This window comes from Alexandromys fortis, unplaced genomic scaffold (genome assembly GCF_014885135.2).
Source record: "Alexandromys fortis isolate MF-2015 unplaced genomic scaffold, M_Fortis_MF-2015_v1.1 scaffold_31, whole genome shotgun sequence".
NCBI classification, from domain to species: domain Eukaryota; kingdom Metazoa; phylum Chordata; class Mammalia; order Rodentia; family Cricetidae; genus Alexandromys; species Alexandromys fortis.
In genome coordinates, this window is record NW_026067974.1 from 15,236,541 (window position 1) to 15,246,393 (window position 9,853).

The window sequence follows — 9,853 nt, forward strand, 5'->3', positions numbered from 1 at the left end:
CTAGCAGTGTCCCGCCGAGTACCCAGGGCAGTCTCGGCTCCTTCTCCCAGCACAAGTGACCCCAAGCACTTCACAAGGAAAGGCATTCTCCTTCTCTCAAGGGGGCACCTAGGAGCAGGGTCTGGTAGTGAGGCGGCTGAACTCGATGGCACGAATGTTGGGGAAGGGGAGGAAGGCAGTCCCCGTGCGCGATCCGGGCGAGCGTGTGACCCGTGGGTGCGCGGCCTGGAAGCTCCGGGCGAGCACAGCTTTGCGAGCGTGGCGCTGGTGGCGCGGCGCGTGCGAGCTGGTTAGACCGCAGCCACCCAGCCACCCATCCCAGCCAGCCCTCGCGGAGAGCAAGGCCGCAACCCGGCCCCGGCCTGAGAAGCGCCCCGTCCCCGCCCGCTCAAGCCCTCGGCGCCCCGCTTTAGGTCTCGGGGCTATGTATGCCCAGTCACCTACCGGCTGAGCGCCGTTCTCCTCAACCAAGCGAGTGTGGCGCTTCGCGGATCAGCGATCGCTCGGGGGCCCAGCCGCCCCTCCCAGACCACGCCCCCACTTTAGCCCCGCCCCGGGCCACGCCTCTCCCCGTGGCTGCGACTTTGCGAGCTTCCCGCCTCCTTTCTTTGGCCGTACCGCGACCCTTGATCCCGCCCACACCCACATGTAAGCCAATAAGGCGTCTCCTACCCGCCGGCCTGCACCCCACTCTCTAGCAGCGATTGGCCAGCGCGGTCTTTCCCAAAATGGACACTGCTTCCTGCCAGGGTTTCTAGAGGCGACGACTGGGTGGACGGGCAGGCAGTAGGCGGAGGAGGCCTGGGTGTTGGTGGAACCACACACATGCGCTCTCGGCTTCTGGCAAATCTTTTTACGGGTTGCATTCTTTTTGAGGTTACGGGAAGGAAGGGCGACTGTACGCATGCGTGGGCATTCCCGGCTTCGGCTTTGGTTACCTTGGAGATGGCAGGGCGCTCTCCCTCCAAGGTCTTGAATTCATCTTTGATGGTGTGCTTGCTTTCTGGGATCCTGGTGGGGCTAGAAAGACATTTATGGAACCCTTAGTGTGTGCCTGGTGCTGTGAGGTGTCCGACGATGGAGTTACCGTGCCTGCCTTCGAGAAGCGCGGGGGACCAAAGGCCTAGTGTTGAAACACAGGAGCGTGCAGATGTGCGGTTCAATCTCTTTCCACCCCAGAGGAAGCTGTGTGGTGTGAATGCTACTTATAGGATCCAACCTAGACTACAAAGCCAGAAAGACCTGGTGTTTGAAACGGTGTCCACAGTGCCCTTATGATGGGGGCAAGAGGAAGTGTAGGGAATGTATGGATTATTTTTTCTTTTCTAGCTTCACTATTGAACTTTCTACTGTACTGCAAGCTTCTATTTAGTGGTAATAAGGAATTTTTTTTTTTGAGTTTCCAGAGTGTTGCGGTCGTAGGGTCTCTGCTAGGAGTTCTCATTGCAGATGCAGGGACTGGCTGTTGGTGGGAGTGGGCAGCCCCATCCAAGACTGCCTTGGGAAAAAAGGAACCTCTTGTCTGGAAAGGTTTGAGCCAAGGCCAGGCCACTGTCTGCTTGTGACCACTTTGCAGACCTCGCTGCTTTCTGGAGATGTGTCCAAGCAGACATCTGTTGTTGGACACAGGAAAGGCCATTCATTTAGACTGTGTGGAAATCCCACAGTCTGGTCTGCATTCCGGAGACTGAGGCAGGAGGATGACAGGTTTGAGGCCAGTCTGGGCTGCATAGCCAGACTTCGGTTTGAAAACAAAAACAAATAGCCTACAACCCAAGAGTGCCCCACCCCCACCCTGGCCAAAAATACATTAGAGCAAGGCCTGCAGTTGCTCATAGCCCTAGCCCATGCTGTCTTATTCTCAACCATGGCAAGCGTGGCTCCTAGAAACATGTCAGGCTGTGGCTTCCACAAAGTCTATACTTCAGAGTCAAGATAGTCTCTGGGACATACTGGGCTCTGCCAGGGAGCAGCTGAGAGAGGTGGTAAGGCAAGAAAACAGCTGGACCGGGGGGCTTCTGAGAAGCTCCTGCCATCCCCGGGGTTTGGCGGTTCAGTGACTCAAGAGAGGCAGAGCTGGGCAGATGTACAGGTTGGTATCAGGTCTTGGGTGTCTGTCTTTTCCCTCCCACCACCTGCTTGCCTCTGGGCAAAGCACTTCTCAGGAAAGATGTGGGCAGCGGGCCCAGATTCTGCCGTCGCTCCCTGCAGGGCTGGCTCACTTTTGCCATCTCCCTCTTACCCTTCCTTCTTTAGGATGGCCAGTGTTTCTGGGCTCTACTAGTTCTTCTCAACCCCTCTGTGGTCCTGGGTCCCTTCCATGCATCACCTATTCCATCGAGGTGATCAGGTCTTTAACCCTACAGTGAGAAGTAAACTGTTGACTAGATGCTCTGCAGGAGGTCACCTTGCACAGGAGAGAACAATCCTAGCAAGGAGGGCACGAGGGAAAAGCAGGGCGTCTCAACTGTAGCTGCTTTTCTCCTGTCTCTTCCCACAGCGTGTGAGGTGAGATGCAAATACCCCTCTCCCCTCTCGCAGTGGCCCCTGGGGTGTCTCTGAATCTGGAAATAGCCACCGCCCTAGGAGAGACTTGGGGCAGAAGGGACTTCCTCCTGGTCTCGTAAGTCATGGTGGCCTGGGCAGGCTTCTAGCCCTGAGTCACTTGTGCAGCTTCAGCTGGGCTTTAAATAAAATGATTGACATTTACAGGGCGACTCACACCTAGGGCAGTGCTGGGTTCTCGGTGCGCGGGGTGTCACATCCCACATCTCATCCATTTCAGGTTTGGGAACACGAGGGTAAGACTACGCCAGGCCGAGAGCTCAGCGGATCTGTTTTGGGTCCAAAGCCAGGGCCTTGTATACCCTAGGCAAGTACTCTACCGTGGAGCTCCATTCCCGATCCTTTTTTTTCTTTCTTTTCCCCTATGTGAGGCCTCTGTGGCTAACTCCGTATTTAGCCCCGGCCAACCTGGGCCTTCATGCTGTCTCCTCCCCGGTACCGAGACCACAGACGTGTGCACTCTTCCCACGCTTACACCTCCCTAGGACTGAGATTACAAGCATGTGCTACTAGTCCCAGCTCCTCTGTTTTATGTTTGTTTGCATTTCTTTTTTTTTAAAAAGTAATTCTTAAAGTCAGCATGCAAAGGAACGGATTGCATCATAGCATTTTTACGTGTCTGTCATGACGCTTGGCTCTCGCTTGTTCAGCCTCTGGCTTTTAAGAAATTAAGGACATAAGCCAGCCAGGTGTAGTGGCGTATGGCTGTAACTCCAGCACTTGAGATGGGAAGCAGGAGGATTAGGAGTTCAGTGCCATCTTCACCTACAGAGCGTGTTTGAGGCCAGCCTGGGCTACGTAAGACTCTGTCTTCAGCCAACCCACAGACGAAAGAATGTGAACCAGACACTAAGCGTGTGGTGTGCATAAGCTCACCGGATAACCTCAGTCTTGACATTTTGTATTGGCCAATTCACTGTCACCCATCAGGCAGCCCTGTCACCTTGTCATTGCAGGATGCTTAAGAGCATTCCTGACAGAGTCTGCTAGGTTAGGAAAACACGCTCCCCTCCCACACCTCCTGTGACAATAGAAAGGACTCTGGATGTTGCTGACCCTTCCCATGAGAAGCAGTTGTCCCTGCTTGAGAATCCCTGTCGTGTTATTGCTGTCCTCATCCCGTGGCTCAACAAACTGAAGTCTGGAGAGAAGTGGTTTACCCAGGGTCACTTTGCCGCACCAGCAGACCCAGGATCCAAACAACACAGTCATCACACCCCCTGCAGCAGGACTCCGCAGAGACTTTGGATTCAAGGAGCAAGTACCGCCGTCAGTTCTGTGGAATCGATGTAGTGGTGAGACAATACTGTCTTTGGGTCATTTGTCCTTTCCTGTTTGCCTTGGAGAAGGGAAACTGTCTCCTGGCCTTAGCACATTTACAATACGAGGCCATGTCTCGTGAGAAGGTGTTGGGCAAATCACCTGGTTCCCGTGGGTCTTGGGCACACATTCCTGTGAACACGAGTTCAGGTGAGGGCCGGTGTGAGGATGACTTGAGAGAGGACCTAGGCCTAGGGGCAGACATTCCTGGAAGAGAAGGCACGCTTCCTCCCACTAGGGACTTGCCTGCGCTGCAGCCATGATGTTATTGCTGGTCCCTAGTCTGGACCCACCCCATTCTCTGCCTTCAGTTCAGACATCTATGCGGGGGATGGGAAAGCAGTGGAGAAAACACATACATAGCTACAGCCCCTCTTCTCCCGATTGTGACCTTGTGTTGGTAGCTTACTGTTGACACCACAGAAATTGAAAGAGAGCATAAATCTGAGCACACCCCAAATCCAAACTAGTTGTTCCACGTTTCCCGGTACACTGCCATCTGCTGCTGCTGACCTCTGCCTGCTGGCCCATCTTATCATAATCCGGGGTGATGGAAGGGACGCGCGCCATAAACTACAGAACTGGTGGGGAAGAGAAGCGCTAAGATGAGAGGGAGGAGAGGTTTGAGTCTTGGCCAAGGATGGAACTATATAAATGGGGGCACTGGACAAAGAACTTTACCAAAAGCAGGCCTGGACATACCTGCCTGAGACCCCGTTCCCTGATCCCATCAAAGGGATTCCTGGCTTGACTGGTTTTCTTCTCAGTTCCTGATTGGTTTTCCCCTTCTAACTCTCCTCCCTCCCTCCAGTGTCCATAGCCCCTGAAGGCGTGGCTTGACCGTTAGAATGTTTGCCTAGCAGACATGGAGCCCTGGGCTCAGCCCTCAGCACCAGCACCATAGAAACCAGGAATGGCGGCTTGGCCTGCGACCCTAGTACTCAGAAAATAGAGACAAGAAGGTCACAAGCTCAAGGTCATCCTTGGCTAGATAGGGAGTTCAGGGCCAGCCTGGGCTATGTGAGATCCGGTCTCAAAAAAAAAAAAAAATCCATACCATCTCTGACCCTTCTGGTGGCTTTAATGCTCATGTGAGGCCACTCAGGTCATATTTTCCCATAGCCAAGGCCCAGCATCTCCTGCATAAAACAGCTTGCTCCTTTAGCCTCCTCCTTTCATCCTATGAATGTGACCAAGTTCCCAAACAGCACCTTCCAATCCTGGCTTTCCTGTACGCTGTTTTTCCAGTGTCTTCCATTTGTATGTTCTCCTTGCAATATGATTTCTGCCCTCTTCTACTTCTCTCTGTGATTACACACTAACTCAGCTCCTGTTCAGTGCCCTCGTCTCAATTCCCGTCTCTCTGTGCTGAGCACCCATAGGTCAGCCTGGGAGATGGGCACTGAGCCTCTAGACTGGTCCCTGGTCTAAGTCACTTCAGATGAGGACTTGAGTCATCCTGGGTATTGGGCGGATGTTGATGGAGGGATGGAGCCTGCTGTACCAGGTAGGCAGGACCCAGCCAGGCAAGCATTCTAAGTTCAAACAGTATTTCATGGAGGAATAAGTTACACAGGAGATGGAAGAATGGCAAAGGCCGACAGAAGACAACGGTGACCAGGAATCCACTCCTGCCCCCTGGTGGGAAGGCAAGACAGGGCAGGGCAGTCAGCTGCCGGGGAACCACATGGCAGACACACCCACTTCCACAGCTCCCACTCAGGGTGGACAGAAAGCCTAGATTCTCCTTGTCTTCCACTTTCTAGTGTCCTACCAGAGCCTCTGGCTGGCCTGTGAGCTTACAGGGCTCAGTCTCAGAGAGAGTGAGGGCTGGACAGTAGGGCACATAGCCTAGGTGTGGGGGATGATAGAGACTAACCTCTCAGAGGGGGTTCATGGAGACTGTCCTAGAGGACTAAGTGTGACCTAAAAGAGAGAGTCAAAGGGGACAAACTCCTGACAACCAGTGACATTTGGGGCCAGTCCTTTTGTGTTTTCTGTCTGTCTCCTCCTCTCACCTTCCTTCTTTTGAGACACGGTCTTGCTCTGTAGACCAGGCTGGCCTCGAACTCACAGAGATCCACCTGCCTCTACCTCCCAGGTGCTGGGATTAACAGTATGTGCTACCACAACCACCTCATTCTTATTCTTTTTAAAGACAGGGTCTCTGTATCCAAGGCTGAAGATGCTCTTGAACTTCCGAACTCTGGTGTGTTTTGGGCTCAGAGCTTCATGAACGCTAAGCACATTCTACCATCAGAACATTCCCCAAGTTTTCGTTCTAAACCCCTAGCTTTTCCACATTCTTTCTCTTGTTCTTGTCAATTCCTGGCTTCACTAAATCATTCAGCAAACATTAATTGAGCACATAGCATACAACCGGGCCCTTGACTAAGTCCTTGGTGATAGTGACGAGTGAGGCTACGATGCTGCCATTCATGGGGGATTAGCAGTACAAGGTCAAGGGGGGAGGAGCTGCTGGGTGAAGGAAGGCCATATAGGACAGATCAAAGAAGGCTTCCTGATAGAGAGAGTCAGTACTGAGAAACTATGGAGAGTGGAATGTGAACAGGGATGGAGGGGTACATTTAGGATGCTGGGACCATGTGAACAGGGATGGAGGGCACATCTAGGATGCTGGGGCCATGTGAACAGGGATGAAGGGCACATCTAGGATGCTGGGGCCATGTGAACAGGGATGGAGGGCACATCTAGGATGCTGGGACCATGTGAACAGGGATGGAGGGCACATCTAGGATGCTGAGAGCATGAGCCATTGGGGAGAACATCCTGCAGATTCTGTTGGCTTTGGATGCACTGTTTCAGTTCCTTCCTTTGCCTTTTCTGTTGTCTTCTCCTTGCTGTTCATTTCTAAATTGACACCTTCAGGAGCGACTTTCATCCTGAGCTCCAAGCTAGAACTGCCGCTGACCCAGAGCACGCTTCTGTCCTCTAGCTCTCTGGCCACTGGCGGCTCCAGCTCTACTTTGCTCTATGTTAATGGCATCACTGCCAGCGCCCCCCCCCCCCAATCGTCATTGCCTCTTTTCGTGGCAAGCCACACTGACTTGTTTGTCAAGCAGTTCCCTTTGTGTTTGGAACTTCCCTTTGTCTCTCTTCTCTCTTCCTTTTCTCCTGCTTCCTTTTCTGTGCCAATCTTTTCTTTTTTCTTTTTGTTTGTTTTTGTTTTTGTTTTTTGTTTTTTTTTTTTTGTTTGAGACAGGCTTTTAGTAATATAGCTCTGGCTGTTCTGGAACTTGATATGCAGACCAGGCTGGCCTTGAACATACAGAGGTCCACCTGCTTCTACCTCCCTAGAGCTGAGATTAAAGGGTGCACCACTATGATGGGCTGTGTGCTGATCTCTCTTACTCGAAAATGTTAACGGCTTCCCCCTGTCTGCTGATTAAGTTCCAGCTTAATAAAGTGTTAGCTTAAAGCGTCATTTGCTCGAGAGGTTCCCACTCTCTCCTTTGTGTATGAGCAGAACTCTTATTTAATTAAAGTGGTGACTTATTTGGTTTGAATGCTTCCTTGCCTCCCTTGCAGCCAGGATGCCTGTCACCCAGTCCTGGCTAGGGAGAGAGGTGAACCTAGAAGTCTTTGGATTGGTTATAGGAGCCAACTCAGCTAGCATGTATCCTTTTGCCTTTTGTCCTTTGCCCTACTCTCTTTCTTCTTTCTAGGGTGTAGGCAGCATGGAAGCATAGGAATAAAAGTCATCTTAAGGGTAAAAATCCTCTGTCTGAGGGTTAGAGGAAGTCTAGGTTCAGTCCCCCAGCCCAGATGGATTAGATGTGGTGATATGTGGCAGAAATCTTCATACTCAGGCGGAAAAGGCAGGATGATCAGAAGTTTAAGGTCATTCTTGGTTACATAGCAAGTTCAAGGCCAGCATCAGCAACCTCACAGGACTGTTATGCAATCAGGGATGCCCACCTCCTTGGTATTTCTTATCCTCAGCTCCTGACTGTATGATTAATCCCCTGGAGTTGAGATTCTGCGATACTCATTACTGGCACACATCGTGAGATTTGTAGGATTTAGCCAATTTGAGAACCCCATCCCAGTAGGCATGGGCAGAAAGGATGCTGAGGCAAAACCCTTGCTTAATACGTCCTTCAGTACGTGCATCTTAGGATTAAAGGGTCACAGGGAGACAAAGGACAGCCAGGTCTATAGCCTGGGTGCACTGACAGCGTCACTCCTGATTCCTGAGAAGGGAACCTCCCCTGAGACAGCTGCGGAAAGGGATGGATGACTTAAAATGAGCTGTAGCACATACCAGGAATGCCAATCAAAGATTGCGTGACTCTGCTAAGGGCTGATTGGGAACAAGATATGTTTTACTCAGATAAGATAGAGGATGCTCAAATTAGGTAAAGGGGAAATCCAGGTGTTTGGATTCAGAACTCAGCGCAGACACTAGTCTGTGGGGACAAGAGTGTTTCCAGTACCCAGCGACATGCTGACAGGTCTTTCCCATCAGAGGGGCACAGGGTTCCCCTTGTGGTACACTAGATGGTGTTCAGCAGGCCACAGATCTAAATCACATTGGACTCATGCAAAGCTAATTCTCTTTCCAATTCTCGTTTTCCTTTTTCTCTTTTTTTTTAGTATTATCCTTGGTGTTTCTTGTCTATTGAACAGTGGGCGTGACTGCAACATTGCAGAAGAAGAACAAACTTGTTTCTTCCACCCCTGGTCCCTGGTGTCCTCTGTTGAAGAGGCCATTTTTACCTAATTCTTTGCATTTTCCCCAATATATTTTATAAATCTACAAACATACGACATGCATTGATAAGCCCCTGTTACATTTACTTCTTGTGTGTGTGTGTACGACCTGCCATATCATACATGTGGTCAGAAGAAAGTTTGTTCCCTCCTGGGGATCAAACTCAGATCGTCAGGCTTACAAGCAACCACTTTACCCACCCAGCTATCTTGTCCAGACCTTCGTAAGCACTTTTTAAAATTTAATGAAGGTGGGGCTGTCGAGATGGGTTGGTGGCTAAAAGCACCTGCCATGTAGCCTGACCACTTGAGTTCAATCCCTGGTGCCCACATGGTGGAAGGAGACAACGGACTCCCAAAAGTTGTCCTCTGACTGCCACAGCCATGCCCAAGCCAACATACAAAGACAAAATAAATAAAATGCAAAAATGTAAATTATTGGAAGTGCACTCACTTTACCCAGCTGCTCTACACTGTGCTCATTTCACTAACGTATCAGTGAGTTCTGCACACACACGCAACTGTCACAATCTGCACCCTCTTCCGTTGCATGACTGGAATGGGATTCATATGGTTCCCCCTTAACAGAGTGACCTAAGTCCGTGCATCTCCTGGCGTAAGAACTGCTTCAGCGAACCTGCACCTCTTTCATTTTGCATATTAATTAATCCATGCAATCAACAGATATTTACTGAGTGCCTGCTGTGCATCAAGTGGGCTCTGGACACTGGAGGGCAGAGCCAGGAGATGCAGTGTTTGGTCATGGAGCTGTACTCATAGGGGAGAAGACTCGATACATTCCTAGCAGGGGTTCACGGTTTCCATCCTATGGCAAGAAAGGCTCCCTCTGGTACCACTCCATCTCTCGTTCCTCCCTCTGACTCCTGTTAACCTCCTTTTCCTTTTGGTGGTGAGGCTAAAGGTTGCACCTGGGCCTCTGCACATGCTAGGCACACACTCTACCAGTGCAATGTACCCCATCCTTTGTCGTTGCTGTGTTCGTTACTTGGGATGAAGCCTCATGTAGCCCGGACTGGTTATGAACTTCTGGTCCTCTGCCCCCACTGAGTGTTGGGATTACAGGCATGTGCACTATGCCTTACTTCTCAGACTTCCTTTTGTTTGTTTGTTTTTTGTTTTTTTGAGACAGGTTTCTCTGTGCAACAGTCCTGGCTGTTCTGAAACTTGCTCTGTAGACCAGGCTGGCCTCAAACTCACAGAGATCCATCCGCCT

At 51.1% G+C, this 9,853-nt stretch overlaps 1 protein-coding gene across 2 annotated transcripts in view; it reads right to left on the bottom strand.

Annotated features, from left to right (window-relative positions):
- The window catches only part of Map3k14 (mitogen-activated protein kinase kinase kinase 14), a 47,172-nt gene extending 46,644 nt beyond the window's left edge, over positions 1-528 (bottom strand). Inside the window, exon 1 of one of the 2 annotated variants that reach the window (XM_050156997.1) lies at positions 445-528. The gene's annotated coding sequence lies outside the window, so the exon portion shown is untranslated. The remainder of the gene's footprint in view (positions 1-444) is intronic. The other variant, XM_050156996.1, reaches the window with a different exon arrangement.
- Positions 529-9,853: the final 9,325 nt, after the last annotated feature.